Raw genomic sequence first — 20,449 nt, 5'->3', positions numbered from 1 at the left:
GTCCAGGAGAATGAGGCATTGTCCTCCTGGAATAGCAGACAATGCTGCGAACCCGCGTGGGCCGTGGAAGCCGTCAGACGTTTACGGTGCAGCTCGCTTTTCAAAGGGCCGCAGGGGGAAACAGAACCTAGAAAACAATATTCATGGGAAAGCCACCTGCACTTCCTTCCTCCTGAGATCCTCTCAAACAATAGGAAGTGATGAGGAGTCAATTGAGAATTCAGAGTTTTCCTGGGAAAAAATTTTAAACAACTGTCCAAGGGCTCCCAAAATACACGTGGCCGGTCAACAGCCACACATGTCAACATCCCTGGAAATGGTCGTGGTGTGTGAAACAACGGCTATCTTTGGCCACATATGGAAACATAGATGGAACATATGTGCGTAGTTATGCTACGTTTTCATTGTTGAACCAACCATCACACTTATAACGTACCAGACTTTCCGACATTCCTTTAAAATACCTGTTTTGATCCTCACAACAACCCAGCTAGATAGGTCCTTGAGAGAGAAGGAAACTGAGGCACGGGGAGGTGAGATCACTGGCCCAACGTTGCACAACAGCAGCCAGACCAGGGTGCACACCCAGGCCCTCTGTTCTTCAGCGTCATGCAGTTCTTAAAAGTTTTCTGAAACTACCAACCACTTCAGGGAGAAGCAAACTGTCTCTGCATGCAGAATCGGGCATCTTAAAGGTTACCAATTGGGTGGCTTTCTCTCCCTCAATGATCGTTTAATGAGTTAATTAATTAATTTATTTAGGAGTCACCAGAGCACACAAAGCCCTGGCGACCACCTGAGAAAGTGAGGCATCACTTAGCAAACTGGCGATATCATTCCAAACAGTGGGCACCCTCGTCTAAGGGAAGGACCAGGCCTCTCTCGCCACAGCACCCCTCTTTCTGACCATTGGAACAGTTGGAGTTCACAAGGCCCTCTCCTGAGATTAAATGGCGCCCGGGACAGCGTGGTCTGCGTCAGCTCTGCGTCAGCTCTGCCTCAGCAGACACGGTTTTCATTGGATTAATACTGGGCCCAGAACAACCCCCGTTTTTAGTGTGTGCTATGGAGGGAGAGAAGGAAATGTAGAACCACACTGGCTTTCCACACTGCTGTCCATCTCTTCCCCTCCTCGCCCCTGAACCACGGTTCCTGCTGGAGCCTCTGAACCCGATCCAGGCCGGGAGGGGTGAAGGACACTTCAGCACGGCGGCCTGTCCCACTCATGACTGGCATCGGCATTCGTGTGCCCAAGTCAATATTGTCCAGACCCTGCGTCTCCACCCAGATGACTTGCCTGGTGTTCTAGCTCCTCTGAGACCACGGCTATGCACAGCTTTATTCACTCTTGAGCAGCGAGAGTCCTCTGTCAGACCTGAGGGAGCATAGGTCGCTTCTTACTGGGACCCTCACCCAACTCCTTGCTGTCATTTTCCACTGTCTCCACCATCTGCCTTGTCCTCCTGGCACTAGACAACCCCCCCCCCCCTCTGCCCCCATGCAAGTAGCCATCCCTAGGAGGAACCCGTCTGGTTTCTGGATCCTGACCTCTGACACCTGATGGGACCCACTGCCCATCAAACTCTGAGCACTTGCTTTTACATCGGAATCACCCCATGAGCTTTTTAGGTATGCAGATGCCTGGATTTCATCTATTATAGATTACTTAAAGCCAACTTCCCAGAGGTGTGTCCAGGTCACTGGTATTTAAAAGAATTCTCCAGATAAGTCTCATTTGCACCCAGGGAGGAAAGACACTACTTTATACCAATTTCTCTCAGATTTCGGTGTGCATACACACAACCTGGGGATATTGTTAAAATGTACTTGCTTGTCTACGGCCATACCACCCTGAACGCGCCGCTCTCGTCTGATCTCGGAAGCTAAGCAGGGTCGGGCCCGGTTAGTACTTGGAAGGGAAAATGTACTTGCTGTCGGTATGGGTAGGGCCTGAGCGTTTCAACTTCTGAGCAAGATCCCAAGTGATGTCTTTGATGTTGGTCCATGGACCACTCTTTATGGTAAGGCTCAGTGGTTCTCAAAGCGTGGTCAAGAACCACCTGGAGACTTGTTAGAGATGCGAAATCCCAGGACCCACCCCAAACTTACTAAGTCGGAAACTGGGGGTGGGCCCCAGCAATCTATGTTTTGACAGTTTGAGTCCCACTTCATGGGCTTAGATGGCACTTCATGCAAGCCACATATTTTATGTAAAGATTTCTGGTTGTCAGTTTTAAAAAGGAAAAAGAAACCGGTAAAGTGAATTATAACAAAACTTTTTTAACCCTATGTGTCTGAAATATTGTCATCATTTCAATATAGGCCAATATAAATATTAATTTGGTAGTGTACGTACTTTTTCCATAGTAAGTCTTCGCAGTCCAGTGTGTTTTTTACTCTCATATGCTGTCTCGGTTCTTACTGGCCACATGCTAAATGGTCAGTTGCCACATGAATCCACCCTATTGGACAGCCAACTCCTACACTAATAATGATCACAGCGTGAACTTTCATTGAATGCTTGCTTTGTATCAGCCATGATTTAGGCAAGCATCTTATGTGCATTATTTATATAGATACTACCACAACTCTGGGGATTGTTACTCTTAGTATCATTTGGTACACAGAGGAAGGGTGATGCCCAAAGCCCCATGTGGTATTTCATCAATATAAGGAGCCCACTTTAATAGCAGCATTTCCTGATTATTTTAAATCTACTTATTTGTTTTAATAAGAAAAGGAAGTTAAAGAATACAGTAGAATCATTAAGATGACTACAATTAGTACAATTGCTAAGACATCAATAGCTTATAAAAGGCATAGTAGTTGGATACATAGAAAAGTCCAAATTTGTTATGTGTAACCTTTGAAAACATGCCGAAGGTCCAACATGCACTTTTCTGTGACATCAACTCCGGTGAGAGGTGCTGTGGGCAGGCTGGTTGGTCAGTGGGACCCGTGGGGAACAAAGGAGACCTTTGGTGAGTCCCATGGCAGGATAAATGGAAGCAGCCAGCAGGGTCATCATCTGTTCATTCAAGGGCGGGTTTTAATACAAAATGACTCCAGTAACAAAAACACGCACCGCACAGTGACATGTAGATCCATGACAGCTCTCATGTGCAGTGGTTGTCCCATAAGATGACAAAGCAGCTGGGCATTTTCTGTCGCCTGGCGACGTCACAGTCCTCGGAGTGTCATAGCCACACACGAATGTGTTTGTGGTGATGCTGGTGTAAGCAAAGCTCCCACCTGCCAGTTACATAAAAGCATAGCTCATACAGTTACCTACAGCACATGACCCTTGTTGACAATAATAAACGGCTATGTTACTGGTTTATGTATTTACTATACTACACCTGTATCATTATCTTAAGAGTATACTTTTTCTCCTTATACACAAAACGGACAGGATCCCATCTAGCAACTAGAAAAAGGGGGCCATAGGGGGCTGTGCAAAATGGGAGACTTTTATAAGAAGTGGGTGGGGCAAGGGAGCTATTGAAAGAAGAATGGATTATTTTGGGGGCAGGTCACCTTTCTTTGGGGGGGGACAGAGGGGAAGGTTTTTTTGTTTTGTTTTGTTTGTTTGTTTGTTTTTTGTTTTTTATCATGCATGTTGCATCTTCTTTCCATGAGGGTGGGATGTGAGGGACCACAGTGGCAGGTAACCTTACCGGGGCTTGACCAGAAAATTACAGACGGGTTGATTAAGATTCCTTTTCTGGAAGAGGTTGACATTGCAATTAGATCAGGTATTCATCTAGTTTTGTTATCACGGGCTTTTATCGGCAGTGATGCGACGTGGGGGCCTGTGGATTTTCTTTAACGCCGTAAAACTGTGGCACGTTACCCAGGCAGCAGCCTCATACATCTCCTGCGTTCGCCGAATCTCTTGATAGCATCGCTTTTCTCTGGTGCTTGATATCATCTCGATTTGTTTTGCACAATAACCTGCTGTGCAGGTTTGTGGCCCGGGAGCAGACAGCTCGGTGATCAACGCGCTGTTCCGTCTAGGTTTGTGTTGAGTGCCCTCTGTGATGTTCAAACAGGACGAAAGCACCTAAAGAAGCATTTCTCAGAACACAGATCTGTAAAATCGTAGTTAAACATGAGGCAGTGTATTGCTGTGGAAAACAGGCCATTTGGAATTTAAAAATAATAGTTGATTTGGTAGTCAAATAGTTCATCTTTATTAGTTCCTGTAACTTCCATTTTTCTCAAGGAAGGCCAATATGAAAATGCATTTTCTATTTATGATAAACTACTATAAGGGGGGGGGAAAAAACAAACAATTTTTTTTTGGTCAGAATTACCATTTGTCATTTTGACCAAGTAATGTAAATATCCTATTTTAAACAGACAGATAACTAAGACATTATCCTATGGCCATTTAAAATAAATGAAATAAATGAATGGGGAAAAATGCATTATTCTACAGAGATTTTTAAAAACCCTGCTTTATATATCTTTAAATGAAGGTAATCTTATTTTAAAATGTTGATTAGATATTTCAAACTTAAGTTGTTATTTTTTTATATTTAATTATCTGCATAGCTTTAATATAAGTGTATTACGCTGAAGGATTTCCTATTTTACCATAGTACTTGAAATAGCAGTCATATTTTTTTAACATAGCGTGCATAATCCTCAGTATTTTTATAGTCAGTTTCAGTGTCTCTCTTTAATTGCAAGGAAATTGCAATTAAATCAAATTGTATTTGATCTGAGTGTCTAGTAACCAACCTTCATCCTACTAATTAGAAACTATATCACGGTGGTTTTTATACTGGACTAAGGTCATAAAATCATTCATCTCTCAGCAGAACTCATTGACTGCTAAGCATTGTCTTCGTTATGGGGACTGGCGAGTTGTAAGGACTCAGAGTCTCATCCACCCAGAATAAAGGCTTTTACAAAAATACCCAAGTGTTTCCTTTGTAGGAAGTAACTAGCTTTCCTTCTCGGGGCTGTTAAAGGCAGAATGAAGCAATGGAAACCAGGAGTTGGCCTGATGAAGCCTAGCATTTTCCTTCAGTCATACTGTAAAGAGATCTCATCTCCCATTGCTATGGTTTGAATAGTCTCACAGTGCGAGAAAGAAAAAAAAAGAAACTGTGAACCAGTTCTATCTTTATTCTCGCTGTGTTTGTGTGCTGTAAACCATCGGAAGCAAAGATGCTATATATTTTGCCCGCTCTATTCTTGAAGTGCCTGGCATATACTAGGTTAAAGAGTACGTCTCAGAAATATTTGCAGAATGAATGCATGAACGAACACATGTTCTAGATCTTAATTTATAACTCTAGAAACAAAACGAGAGGCCCTCGTTTGCTGGCCATTGTTGGTGGCTCCGTCTGGGTTATGTCTTCATTGGCCTTGGTGGCAGAGCAGGGGGGATTGGTGTCTGTCTGCATCATGTCACTGAATGGTCCCCCGGCGCTGCCAACAGATAAGAAACGTCAACAGCTTAACCCAGTAGCTTTCAAAAATAGCCTACTTGATGAAACTGGAAATTTGGGTGGGTGCGTGCTAGAAACAAACCGTTTGTCTTCCATCCTAAGAAGATTCGGCTGACCACAGATATACCTACCAGAAAGATGGAACTTTTTTTTAAAAAAAGACCCATACATAATTGAGCAAGAAAACATCAAATTTAAAGCCTTCCCTCTCCATAAGGCATGGACAGCACATCTTGTTTTCAATGAATCTAGCAATTCATTTTGGGGAGAAAAAAACACACACACAAAAAAAAAACCTTGGGGATACTGGCTGGGCACACTGTTTCTTTAAGACTCCAGTCCAGCTTCTTACATGTTTGTTTTCAATAGCGCTGGGCAGTTTTCCCTCCACATTTAAATGAGTATTTGCACGGTACACCACGTTGTTGTGGGTTTCCTGGTTGGTGTCCTCCTCCCCCTCCCACCCCCACCCTGGTAGGGGGATGGGGGTGTGGCGATCCCGACAAGATTTTTTCACCCCTGAGCCAGTCACCCCGGGCTGGGCTGCTGGGAGCTGAAAATAGCTCCGAGGCGCTCGGCGCGGCAGCACCACCCAGCAGCTGCGATCCCTGCGCTCCCTCATTCGCCTTCTCTCCTGCCTCTCTCCCCCGCCTCAGACTCTTGGATTGGATCTAACCCGAAACCCCTGGAGTTCAAGACCGGCTAAAAAAAGGGCTTCATAAACATCTCTGCATGTAAAGGCCACCGACGCCTGCTTCCCCTGCGCAGAGCGACTGGCCGAGGAGCCCGGCTGCCCTCCCGGAGGTAAGAGTTCTCCTTCTGCACCCGCTTCATTGGCGCGGGGACGCTCCTGGTATAAATCGGAATAAATTATTCCCAGTGACAATAAGCGGGGGCTGCGAACGGTCCCGTTGCAGCGGGAGCCTCTGTGCATGGGGGCTGGGGGGATCCCGGGCCAAGGGGGAGCGATTGTAAACTTCTGCCCACTGTGTCCCCCGCCCGAGCCTGCACCCCGGGACCTCCCGCCCGACCCCACGGCCAGCCCTGCAGACCTCCCCGCGCTGGTGCTCAGGCTGCTTACGGACTTCTGCCTTCCTGCGGGCTTTATTATTATTATTATTATTATTATTATTATTATTATTATTATGGAAAAAGATGCAATTGCCAGAGTAAAGAAAATCCATGAGTGGCTGTTCTTGAAGGGCAGGGAGCAGCTCTCCTTGCCTCTGTCTTTGGGTGGATCGCCAGGCGCTGTGCGTGCTCCTGGTTGGAAGCGGCGGTTTGCCGGTGGTTTGGTTTTTGGTGTTCCCGGCGGTTCGCCCCCTCGGTGGGAGGATTCCTCTCCCGGCAGGGAGTCCTGCTGGCAGGTTTGCTGGCAGGTTTCTCCCACGTGACGCCGCGATGCTCCGGAGAGGGCCTCGAGCCTCCCCCGCCGCCCCTTTTGTGCGTGCGCTCACCCCCCTGCCAGGGACTTTGATCTGTGGACTTGAACTTCAAACACAGCTTTTCACTTTGATTGCGGGTCTTTGCTGGGGTGGGGAGCCGAGGGGAGTCTTTTTGTTGGGTGCGTCCACAGCATTTCCTTGAGGTGATCTCTGGGGCTTTGGGTCTCACTGCTGCGCCTTGGGGTGCACTTGTAGGGAGACCCCCACCTGCACCCCCACCTGCAAGGGAAAGGCTCTCTGCCGGCCAGGCCCTCCCACCGCTGACCGGGACCGGGACCTGGACCGCGACCAGGACGAATCCTGCTCCGCTGCCTCACAATCACCACGTGTCTCCGGGCCTAACTGTTGCCTTTTATCTGAACCCAGATATCCTTGGGTATTGACTGATCCTCGTTTCCAAAACAGCCTATTGATAAAGCAGATCGCATGTCCAAAGAAAGCATGCATTTTAAACACACGGTGATCTTCTGGGTAACTTAAATAAAAAATAAAAAAAGGAGAAGAACAATTAAAAAGAAAGACAAGGAAATTCTAAAAAGGAAAGCTAGGGAGGTGGGAAAACCCCTTGGTAGCCAAAAGCCTGTGATGCGAGTGAAACTTCTGCTGAATGAGGGATAAGGGAAGAGAAAAAAAAAAAATCTATTTCCTAAAATAGGCCACGTAGCACTTTCTAGCCATTCAACCAACTTGTAGGTGTTTTCTTTAAAGGACGTGTGTGTGTGTGTGTGTGTGTGTGTGTGTGTGTGTGTGTGTGTGTGTGTTATACTTGTTTGTTGTCCTTTTCTTCCCCTCCCTCCTCCAGGCAGGGAGAGGGACTTGTCACAGTCCTCAGCCAGATCCTCAGTGTGCCTTCCCTGGCAGACTGTCCCCACCTGCGGAAGGTTAGGGCTGGAAGGAGCCCAGTGCCAGCAGGGGGCTGGGTAAGTCCCAGGCCAGGACTGGGGCTCCTGGGAGCTGGCCCCAGGGCTCCCCGCACTCTGCCCCTCGCTGGGAGGGAAGGAGCCGGTGGCCACAGGACAGGACTGGGTTTCAGACGGGGGAGCCGGGGAGAGGGCTAAGGGAGCGGTTCCTTGGGATCAGGTGCAATAGAGCCTCTGGAATGTGGACCAATACCATAGTAGGAAAACTCAGAGACGTTCAGTCCAGGTTTTTTTCCCCAAATCTGGACATTTAATTGTTAATCCCTCCCCCCTTCAAATCTGCATTTTAAGGAGCATACTAATGATCACATTTCTGTGGTGGGTCAACATTTTAAATCCTCCAGTTATTTTAAGCGTGTCTTTCCCTGCCTTTGGGGGACTAGTATGCCCCTCCCCACCCCCCTTAGTACTGGGGAGCTCTGATGTGGCATCGCTGAGTGCAAATGTCCTGTCACAGGCAGCACAAGTTCAGGTGCAGAGTCCAATGGCTCCGGGATGACATGGGTCAGGAAGGTGTCAGAAGGCCCATTCCCTTCTCGGTGGGCTGGCCATTGTCTGCTATGCTGCTGCTGCTGCTGCTGTCCTGTTCCTTTTGTCTCTTCGCCCCTTTGTGTCTCTTCCTCCGGAACTTTGGACGGTTTGAACGTGAAACTGCAGGTGAAAGCTCGCCAAAGCCACCAGGTTTCATGCCGCTTCCTCATGAAAGACAGATTCCACCCGGCCTCCCTCGCTCGAAACTTGGCCCGTGTTTTGCCCAAAGTTTCATGCATGTCAGCGAGGCTGGATCCGAAACCTAACCCAGAGCCAGGTGACTTCCAGGGACTGGAGGCTTCTCCGTTTGAGGACAGAACCTGCCAGGCAAGGCCTTCGCTCATTTTCACGCCTCCCGTGCCCCTGCATGGGCACACACTTTTTTTTTTCCCCACCAAGAAACTCCCATTTGTTCTGTGACATTTGAAAGCCAGGTTCAATCCCAAGACGAGTTTTTATAGCTGTGGTATTTAAGCATTGGCAACCCTTGAGCCTGCATTTTAAATTCCTGCGCAGCCTGCGCCGCAGTGGTGTGAACACGCCGGTATAATTCAGCTGGAGGAGGTCCGCAGGGAGCCCTGGAACGCCGTTCTTTGCTTACATATACCTCTGTGCCCGCGAGGAACAAACAGTAACATTTTGTCCTGGTCCGGCCACTTGACAGTATGCTTTTTGTTCGCGCTCCAAAGGTGGTGTCAAATATATTGGTGGAAAAAAATAATAAACTTCCAGCTAATTTTTTTTTTTTTCCGCCTGCTCCAGTGATATACGCCTAAGGAACATTGTAAGCATTGAACACTTCGGTACTGTTATTTGTAATGCGGACTGGGAATAAAGGGGTCCTCAGCAGAGTCCATTTCCCTCAGAAAAGGGTGGGGACTCAGAGCCCGCGTGTGTATTGAATGGTCAGCCTGGCCAGGTTGTGAAGGTGTGTGTGCTCTGGTGGAGGTGGAGGTGGTTGGAGAGGAAAGGGATTTGTAAAACTGTGTTCAGCAAATCTGTCACGTCTAGCATAAAAATAATCAAGCCCAGGATCCAAAAACATTCCTTTCTTTTGTTGATCTTCTAAGTTTATGTTGGCTGAATGTTGAATTTTGGGGGGTATTATCATTATTATTATTATTTTATTGAGGAAGCAAAGATTACATTCTGATCATTAGGATGAAATGAACTCATTTGAAGACTTTTCATAAAAATACCCTCCAATGAAAATATGACCAATGGGGAGACCTATGCAGTTGTAAAAGAAGTTTCGAGAGCCAGCCTCAGAAAGACTAAGAGTTGATGTGTCATGTGATTAATTGGAGAGTTTCTGAACACATTTGAAGAATTTTCTTAAAAATAGATTTTCGACCGCACTAAAGATTTAGTCAGACCAAATATAGTGACATTTATAGATAGTTATTTATTACAAAATTAAATTATGAAATGTGATTTTGAACATTCTGTAGTCAGATTTTTGTTTAATAAGCTAGACTACTGAAGATGCAGTTTGCATTTTAGCAGGTGATTAGCAAACTGACTGTCACTGATCCCGTACTACGTAAAGCATTTGAAAAGCTCACAATAACAAAATGTATAGAAGCTGGGCTTTAACACTGACTTCACTATTTATTGTGTAGCACTTACCGACATATCTGATTTTTATATCCCAAAGCTAGTGCAATGAGTAGAGGAGAAGAAGATGCTCAAATGGAGGTGCTAGAGAGAAACAAGAGAAAACAATCAGGACCATCTTGCAACGGGGTTCACTAAACACATAAAGGTGGAAGGAGCTCAATATTTTGAAAACAACCATCAGCCAGGTTGGTTGGGAAAGAGAAAAGGCAAAATACCAGGTGGCAAATAAACACCAAACTTGTGCACATGCAAACCTTCTTTACATCATAACGTGATCTTCCTTCAAGAATGACCACACTAGTCATTGAGCATGCAAAAATCATTCTCTGACACATCTTCTCTTGTGCTTAGTTTACTGTCAGAAAATGGAGTCCGTATAACGCTTATCCATTCCACAAGGATATATTATTAAAACTTAAATGTATAGACACATGGCATCTATGTTCTCTCTCCTCAATACATTTTTTTTTAAAAAAAAGGATACTGTATTACATTTAGTGATCATATTTTCTTAGATTCCTCTTGGCCATGACACTTTCTTCAGCCTTTCCTTGTCTTCGTTGGCCTTGATAGTTTTGAGGAGTATTGGTCAAGTATTTCATAGACCGTTTTGTATTAGAATTTGTCTGTTTTCTCATGATTAGATCAAGGTTATGGGTCTTGGGAGGAAGACATTCTCAGTACCTCACATCAAGGATACATACCATTCACATGAGGTAGCACTGTAGATGCTGACCTTGATTACCTGCTGAGGGAACATTGGTCATGCTTCTCCCCTGGAATGTTTCTCTTTCCCCGCCTTTCCAAACCACACTCTTTGAGAAGTAACTTTGTGCACCCACACTGATAGAGTTATGCTCCTCCCCTTGGTAGAGCACCTACATAAATTATTTAAAACTCTTCTGAGTGGGAGATTTGTCTTTACTCCCCAATTTACTTAAGTTCAATCATTTGCTTATATCAGAATGAATGCATAGATGTTTAACTTATGCTTTGGATTATAATTCAATATAACTTTTTTTTATTTTGTTGCTCAAACTTTTCCAGCTTTGGCTATTGGCAGTTTTTCTTGGCTCCTATGTCCCTTTGACATATTCCCATCATTGTGAGTTTTTCTTTTTCTTTATCACAAGATACTCCAGGCTCATTTTGTATATTTCCTGCCTCAGTCCTAAAATCAATCATCTCTTCGAGAAGCCCTGGTTTCTTTTATCGAAGAGGGCCATTACAAACCAAGACCAGGGCATCCATTTTAATTTCTGAATGTGACCTTATCAGCCACTTCTCTTTTAAAGAAAATTTTCATTTTGTTTGTGAATTTTCAGTTTGTAGCTGGAAATACCTTGATGTGGTATAAAAAGATAACCTGTCCTGCTTTTTCAGATCAATAGGCTACATGTGGCCTTTGCATACTCACTCCCCTGTCCATCATTTTGAAACAAATTCAATTAATTATGATCATCTCTGTTTGTCATTGTTAATTTTGGTGGGAGATTCATAGTCTTAGTTGTGGTCCTCAAAAGTCTTAAATGAAGTCTTAAGAGGTAGAAATCCATTGTTTCTTCCTTAAATAAATGTAAGGACCTCAGGCATTATTTACAATTTGATCAATCAAGGCCACTAAATGAATATGGATTCTGTTACCAAGCCTTCCACTTACTCTAAGAACTGTGCCAGAGACACATAAACAGTCTGGTGGGACAGTCAGGTAATAACAGTTGGTAGGAGAAGATGGATGATGTAGAGGTCCACAGTGCTCTCAGGCCACAGAGTCGGAGGTTAGAGTTAGGCATCTATAGTGCTTAAAATCAGAGATGTTATCACAGATGGAAAAACTATTTGAATTGGACTTTGGGTCAGATAAGAGAGCATTCAAATGTAAGAAGGTGATTGTGACTAAAGACTGAGAAGAAAGACAGCTCAGTACTCAGAGAATATCCAGAGATCTGGTATAGCAAGAACTTAGGTCTGATGGAGTGTCCCTGTAAAGGGGTATTTGGTTGGCATTCATTTATTGAGAAGAAAATTATCATAATCAGGCACATATGTTAGTGTTATTGCTGATCAACATTCAAAATGATTACAAATGAAACAGTGGGCAGCCCTTCAAGTAGATGTAGCTGAGAAGAAAGGGACAAAGATAAGCACAGTAGAAATGAAAGGAGATCAGCTGATGTGGAGCATGAGGCCTTGGGACTACACAGTACTGCCCCCTAGTACTTTGTCCTAGAAACTAAGACTCTACCTGCAAAATAATTGCACCTGTAATTTTACTTAATATCCAGTATTATCAGAGATAATAAGTTTTATTTTTATTGTTTCACCAAATGCATAGCTGTATCATATTCAATAACTACTTTGATTTCCTTAATTATTAATGTAGGATGGTATTACTATTAATATAGGGTTGGTCATGCAGGCACTGTATACCCAGTGTACAGTTGAGGACAATGACACCCAGATAGTTGCTGCCATCATCCACATTATATCCCTAGTCAATAGCAAATGGTAGGTTGCGCTCATGTACAGATCTTTCAAAGTGTGCCATTCCACCCAGTTATAAAATACAAAAGTATAAAATGGGTTAGAAACAATAGCCAAAGCATAACAAGAAAACTATTGGTCCAAGCCATAGGGGAGATAGTTTCTAATCATAGCAAGTTTTAATTTTCTATACTTCACTAAGTGGAAAACATAAGCAAAAGGGAGATGAGGATTAAGAGAAAGACATGAATGTGCGAATGGTATTAATGAACCAAAAGTTAGGAGTTGGCTGATTGAAACAAAAGACACAGGACAGTAAAAAGAATGAGGTTAGTAACTTGATACAGTGTAAACAAAAATAGTGTTTTTTTTATGACAGGTTAGTTTAATATTAAAAAGGATGGAATAGAAATATTAATCTCTGGTTCCAAAGACAAAATCGGGCCTGAAAAAAGGAGCTGAATTTAGTTCAATGGAAAAATACATGTGTGGTGTGTTTTCCAAGCATCGCATTTTGAATACTTTGAGTGTTGCATATCCTGGTCCAAGTACAACTTTGAATTGGTTTAATTCTAGGAGAGCTGTTGCTCTTGACATGTATTCAGCTCAGTGCTACTTGGTTCAGTTTTGCAAACCTAAGAAATTTGGCTGGTTTCGAATTTAGCTCCAAGTAACATTCAGAAGTTTTGATTTTTGTTTGAACTGACCATTTAAATGTTTTAAAACTATGCAGCACTCAACTTTTCAGACGAATTCTTAATGCTAAAGACATCCGTGAGGGTTGAAAAAAGTTAAGAATGGGAAACTATAAAAAACAAATATGGCCACCTACACATGCCGCTGGATCAGAAAACACACCCTGTGGTACCAGCAGAGCTAAGTGCTGGAAAGTATGGCCTGGCAGCTGGTTGACCTTCAGGTGCACATCTGTAAATAGACCTCCACAGTGAGCTTGAAGGATTTACATAGGTGTGGTGGGATAAAGAAGGAAGTTTTGTGCTAATGCAAGAAAGGTGTTGAATGTCAAAGGTCTAGGCCTCATTCTGAAGTAGGAAGTGGTCACTGTCCCTGACTGTGGGGCAGTAAAATGCTAACTTTGGGAAGAAGTAAATACCTTTATCACCTCTTAGTGAGTGGTGGCGTATAAATAACAAATCAAGTTGTTTACCATAAAAATCATTTTATAATTTGAAATGTAAGTTATTTTAAACTTTTATCTAACTTAGTTAAATATAAAATTTCAAATTGATCATTTTATTTTATTAATTTGTTTAAAATTGTTTTTATAATTTGAAATGTTTATATATGACATATAAGCAATTGTTTACAAAGTGTTTGAAATAAAAATTAGTAGTTTACCATTACTATTTCTGACAAAATTAAATCATTAAAATTTACTTTTTGTATCAAACATAATTATTTTCTTTCAAGGCAGAATAAAACCAAAATAAAATTCAAACAAGTTTTAAAGTTTATATTGTTACCACAGAAGGTGTAGTTTATGATTAAGAAAAAAAAATCTTAAAAACCAGGTAAAAGACTAAAAAACTGAGTGAAATGGAAAATTCACTGAGAGGCAATTTTTGTAGAAAGAATAATAAAAGTTTTCTTTTTGGGGAAAAAAATTTAAGATGACTATTGGTCTTCAATATAAAATATATTTCATTTTAGTTTGTGTTTGAGTAACTTTAATTAATGAATGCATTTCATGTTCCAAAATTAACTTAGAATTGGCACTCGGGTTTTCTTTGTCTCATGCGGTGAGAACCACAGCTTGTGTAAGAACTTGTACAAACCTGTCTGGAAACAAAGTGGTAATTTTTATGCTAATGTGAGAAAATTTGATTGCAATTAGATTTTTATCCTCTTTATCTTACCTATTTTGGATATTGAAATTAAACAAAAAACATAGAGCATTAAAAAATCATGTGTGTACCTCATAGTTTTATACATTCACATAGCATCCTTTTTCTAATCAATATTCTGAATAACTAAATGGGAGCAGAGGTGTAAAAACACTTGGCAGAAGACCAGATGGTGTGGCTGGTACATCTAACACTTGTCTGTGCTTCTTAAGAATGATCTACATGTAATAAGCCAGAAATGAAGGAAAGTGGAGTTTCCCAATAAAAACCAAACAGTGTTTTAAATGGCCAGAGATGATGACTTTTAATGCCTTAGCCAATTTCATATTTATCGAATGAAATGTTGTTAAAAAGATCTTTTTTTTGCTCCTCCAATCATTTATTGCTTCCTTTCACCATTAAATATGAATCATATGGTCTCAAGGTTTAAGACTTTACACTTTAACACTTGGACTAATCTCAATGTGAAAAACATTGATAAAAATCTCAAACAGCCTTCCAAGAAAAACATTCACAAGCAAACATAGGAAGGAATTGCTTTAACTTAAAAAAAAAAAAAAAGTAAATGAATAAAAATAAAAAAATTAAAACCTATATCATAAAAATGCACAGAAATATATGGACTAAAAAATAAGAAATTCAGATAACAGTTACCTCTGGAGGCAGGGAGGATATTTCAATGAGAGAGGTAGACAACAGGTTTTAATTGAGTCCATGATGTCTTATGTTTTAAGGTGAATGATTGGTACATGGATGTTTGTTATACTAATATTATTTTTTATCTTGTGGGGGTAAAGGGGAGAAATCAACCAAAGAACTTGTATGCATGCATATAAGCCTAACCAATGGACACAGACACCAGAGGGTGAGGGCTTGGGTGAGGAGGTGGGGAGATAATGGGGGAATAAAGACACATATGTAATACCTTTATCAATTAAAAAAAAAAGTATTTTCCTCTATCTTTCATGTCCTAAATCTAAGATGCATTCTATACACAGAATAAGTTGATCAGATGCTAATATTGAGAGACAATATTATTTTTACCCAAAGCAGCCCAGATTTTCCGAAAACTTACAAATAGAAAATAATACAACTGTTATCATGTTTGACCTATATTTCTATATTTTTGCCTAGGGCCTAAAACTTCCGTAAGAGGTGAACTAGAAAAGGAGATGAATTTTGTTCCTTAGCAGACAAATATCTATTGTAAACCTCCATCGAAGTTTGTATAGGATGTTTCATTCCATAAGGCATGGTTGCATACAATTCATAGGATCTACCTAATGTGATGTTTACTCTTTAAATTATTCAATAATTTGTCATTATGCTTTATGGGAATTTATAATGGGGTTTGAATCCAGTGGTGAGTGAGCTGACCGTATCTTCCTGTTTGAAGATGCTCTGTGCATAAGCGTATGGAAAGTGTTTCATAGAGGCAATGATCGATAGGACCCTGGAAGCAGTCACACAGCTCACTTGACATGATACTATGCCCAATGAGGACTGCTTATACTTAATACTTTGTAGTGCTTCTCCTGATATTTAATTTGTTCAAAAGATTTACATACACGCAACTGTTACTTAATTTTTACACTTAGCACTTCTTTGATGTGGGGAGGTGGGGGAACCTCATGATTTTTCATTACTGTTTGGCAAGCATCAATGCTTAACTTTGAGAATTTTAATTTTGATGTTTCCTATTGGTCCTACCCTTAGTATGCTAAAATGGAAATGCTGGAAGACATCACTATCTTGTTAAGAGTTTTGACAAACGGGTAATACTGAGTGATTTTTTTTTTCCTGTTCTTTTTTTTTATTACAAGTAATTTTACAGGTAGTCTGAAAGTTCAGCATAAGCAAAATGTTCATATTGTCATATCAGACAATTCAAAGAAAAGAGATTTTCTACATTTCTAGGTAAAGACCATGAAAGTATATAAAATTGTTTAAATGGGACACTAACACATTGGCAGAAATTGTAAAGTTTTAATAACACCAAGAATGACTGAATTTCCTCATATCATCATTACTAAAGCTGAGAAACAAAATATTGCATAACCAGCCCCCAGTACTGTTTGGAGGCAAATGCAAGAAGACTTTCAGATCAGGCCCTACTGATTCCCTGACCTCCCTTAGAATTCCTCCTCCTTTGCCTTCTGTGATGCAGCCATTTTCCTCCAATCTCTGGTTACCTGAATTCCACTTACAGGTGCCTTTCTTTGACTTTAATGCTATTCCCTTGAGTTCTGTCCCCCTTATTTCATCTCCCCAGAGTTTTCTCTTGACAATAATCCCCAAATCTATGTCTGTATCCCTGATCTCTCAGGAGTTTCAGACACATGTCCAAGTAACTGGTAAACATCTCATTTGAATGCATGCCACAGACCTCAGACTCAATAGGTCTAACACTCATCTTCCAACTCCCAATCTGCTCTTCTTTCCCAGGGCTATATCTTAATAACTGTGCCATCCAGTTATTCAGGATTAGAATCTTGAGCATTTAAATTGTAGACATACCTACATAGTCACTACTTATTGATTCTACCTGCCCACATATCTTTTTAAAAATATATATTTTATTGATTTTTTTACAGAGAGGAAGGGAGAGAGATAGTTAGAAACATCGATGAGAGAGAGTCATTGATCAGCTGCCTCTTGCACACTCCCTACTGGGGATGTGCCTGCAACCAAGGTACATGCCCTAGACCAGAATTGAACCCGGGACCCTTCAGTCCACAGGCTGATGCTCTATCCACTGAGCCAAACCGGTTTTGGCATGCCCACATATCTTTAATATCCACCACTGGCCTAGCTAAATGGCTGTTGCAACTTCCTTGATTCAGATTTCTCAATAGTGTCCTGACCACTCTTTATGTCCGCTTTCTCTGCCATTCAGTCTCATCCCTTGAGGCCAGAATTATTTCACCAATACAAACATGCTTTGCATATGGACTTCCCATCTCCCAAACTCCATATCCTACAGCGACTACATTCACCTGGCCTTCTCTTCAGAACCTAGAAAGATGACCATGCCAACCAAAGGCAATAAGTTCAGTTCATGCCTTGAGCATAAATAGCCCTGTGTTTTTCCACATAAAAGGCAGAGGTGGCAAGTGTTCCAGATTCAATAATAAGGAAAGGGTGGGGACTCGTTGTGCCAGGCATAGAGTAGAGATCCAATGTCATCCTGGTACTTACCTCAAAGAACCCCTTTTCCTCGGACTCTCTGCCTGTTTTACTGCCACTGAGTACTGATGGGATGGTTGTAGACAAATGCTAAGTGATAAATGTTTTGTTATTCTACAGTCAGCATGCAGAGTTTTAAACCACCAACTCCATACAATGCGTATGTGATAGTGAAAGGAATCGTTATGAAAGCAACGATGGAAGCTACATAAAATTAGATCCTTATGACAGGATTTCATTCAATGAATATGAACTTGCTTAAGGCATTAAAAGTCGTTATCCTGTGAACACTTAAAACAGTATTTGGTCTTACTTGTAAACCCTTAATTTCCTTCCTTTCTAATTTATAGGTAAGATCATTTGCCTTAAATATAAGCACAGCCAAGTAAGTGTACTAACCTATCATGTGCAGTAAAAATACAGAATAAGGTATGGAATCACAGCAAAAAGGTCCCACTCATTGAATTATTACTATTAATTAAAGTAAATGTACTTTTATCTGATATGAAGGAAGAGATTCTAAATACCAATCCTCGGGATCTTTTAACATGTATGGCATCGTTGATCTTCATGTCATTTAATCAGCAATCATTTGTTGAGTCTGTTCCGTGCTGTGACCTGGCCTCTGGGCAGTCAGTCACCGGGGATCACCAGTCTTTCCCCCCTCATGGAGCTTATAGTGCAGTGGGAGACAGTTACTGAAAGGTAATTGTCTGAGCAGCCACATAATTAAACTTGCAATAAGAGCTATGATAGGAAAATGTAGGAGGGGATGAGCAGAACCTACAATTTTGAGAACCAAAGGTCAATGACAACACAACTTCAAGTGAATGACCTGGGGTGGGAATGGGAGGAGGCACTGCACTGCACTGAGAGTGAGAGCCCCTTTGGTCAGTGGCTGAGTGTGAAAAAAATAAAGACATATGGCCAGAATTTCTCAAAAAACAGATATACAGGTATCACCATGAGCAGTCTCTCCCTAAATACACATGAACTTATGTAAAGGCCTTTGTCTCTTGGGGAAAGTATCTTTAGAATGACAGCTAGCTATACTAGTATATATAAATTCTCCGTGGGTTATAGAGATCCTGTTGTATTTGCACCTATCTAAATATTGAAGGAGTTTGATCTCTGAAAGACCTATGAAAGATGAATGTGACGCTGAGAAAACTTTATTTGAGCTTTGAGTAAGGTTTTTCAAGATAAACATCCAGGAAATGTCTAACAGAGGGATATTGAAGCAAAGTTTCTCAATGAATAAAGACCTTACTGATTGCGGAATATTTTGACATATGTTCAGGTATTTGCTCTGAAGCATGCAAGGAGTTAAAGGTGAAAGAAAATGTTTAACGTTTCCTTCCTCACTTTGAACTACAGTTCAAAGAAATACCTAATTTTGATTTAAAGATATATTTATTTTATCGACCAACACGAATGTGTATGTTTCAGTGTGTGTGTGTGTGTGTGTGTGTGTGTGTGTGTGTGTGTTTGTGTGTGTATATATAAATTAAACTTTGTGGTTGGGGTTATATCTGTTAATTTTTATTATGTAACTGAGATAACAATAATTTTAAAAATATATTTTCTGCTTTAATAGTATGATAACAACTTCTTCAGAGTAGGGTTGGTAACGATTTTTTCCTCTGCTCCTTATACTCATTCACATTTTTGAAATCAGCAACAAGGTTGATTTATTTTAAGGATATCAATGTTTTCAAATAAAAATGTTGCAACTAAAAACAGAGAGATGTTGATTCTGATGTGTTACACATTTTTATTTTTCTGGATATGTCCATGGCAATTTATGAATTACCATGAAGAGCTCAAGAGTTTCTGCACCGCCACTCTTATTAATTGTGTAAACAATCACGTGCATTGGTGTCAGCAACGCTATGAATAGCAGCCTATACACAACCCGAGACAGATCACATACGGAAGCCATCGGCCTCTATGTTAGCAATCTCCAGCAGGTTCCCTTTATCACACTCCATCACATCAGTCTGCCAACCAATGTATACTAAAAACAAACACATGAGCAAAACTCAAGTCCTGTTCTAGGTAGCTTAGTGTATCTGGATCTATCCATATGGTCTGAAACTCAAGTCTGCTTAGGGCTGGTGCCTGAAAACGGTTTCTGTTTCTTTCCCTCTGGGCTGGTTTCCTCACTGAACTGCATGGAGAAGCAGGAAGCTCACGCTGGAAAGTAGCTCCTATCAGAGTACAATAAGACAATCACCATTATAGAGATCGTTTTCAAAAACGTATGCCTAGTCTTTACTACCCGGCTGTAGAGATCTAACTGGCGGGGAAGCAGATGTTTTAAGGGCTTGAAATAGCTGAACTAATTCATACACTTGTCTCTGTGATATGTTATACAATATGGAGCTATCCTACACCAAATAAGTTTCTCTGTGCTAGCCTATTGTGCCTCTGTGTCGATTATGCTGCCTTGAAGGATATAGTGGTTTAATTTCCAAGGACTCAGAATAGTAACTGTACAATACAATTGTGATGTTGGTACAAAGCCAGTGACATTAAAGATAAATACTATTTTCATTCCTTGAAATTATTTTATAAAAGCCTTAGTGTCTGAAGTCTCTTGAATGTCAAGGGAACAATGAAAAGGAACATTACCAAAAATCTCTAAAAGTTAGAGTGTACAATTAAAGACTCAAATTTGACAGGAGGCTGAGTTGTGTGGGGTTTTTTTTTTTTTTTTTTTTTTTTTTTTTTTTTTTTTTTTTTTTGCAACTCAGAAGTCAAAATTTGAAAATCCAGTAGGGTTTTTTTTGCCCTGCTCTGTCTTCTTCACATTGATGAATTTCCTGTCTCGCTTCTGAGGTGAATTATGAAATGACAACATAATCCATCAGATGTTTCTTTTTATAAAAACCACGTTTCCAGAAGGGGCTTTGTATGATCTAAATATCTTATGT

The 20,449-nt window shown here is 41.2% G+C and overlaps 1 protein-coding gene across 4 annotated transcripts in view; it reads left to right on the top strand.

The window, feature by feature from the left end:
- Positions 1-20,449, top strand: part of SORBS2 (sorbin and SH3 domain containing 2) — a 190,578-nt gene that overhangs the window by 27,026 nt on the left and 143,103 nt on the right. For 3 of the 4 annotated variants that reach the window (XM_084877702.1, XM_084877706.1, XM_084877697.1), the window contains exon 2: positions 6,119-6,266. The gene's annotated coding sequence lies outside the window, so the exon portion shown is untranslated. Of the gene's footprint in view, positions 1-5,980; positions 6,267-20,449 lie in introns of those variants that run through there. The other variant, XM_084877696.1, reaches the window with a different exon arrangement.

Source organism: Pipistrellus hanaki (genome assembly GCF_964339955.1).
Source record: "Pipistrellus hanaki genome assembly, chromosome: 3".
Taxonomy (NCBI): domain Eukaryota; kingdom Metazoa; phylum Chordata; class Mammalia; order Chiroptera; family Vespertilionidae; genus Pipistrellus; species Pipistrellus hanaki.
This window is presented reverse-complemented; position numbering and strand designations above follow the sequence as displayed.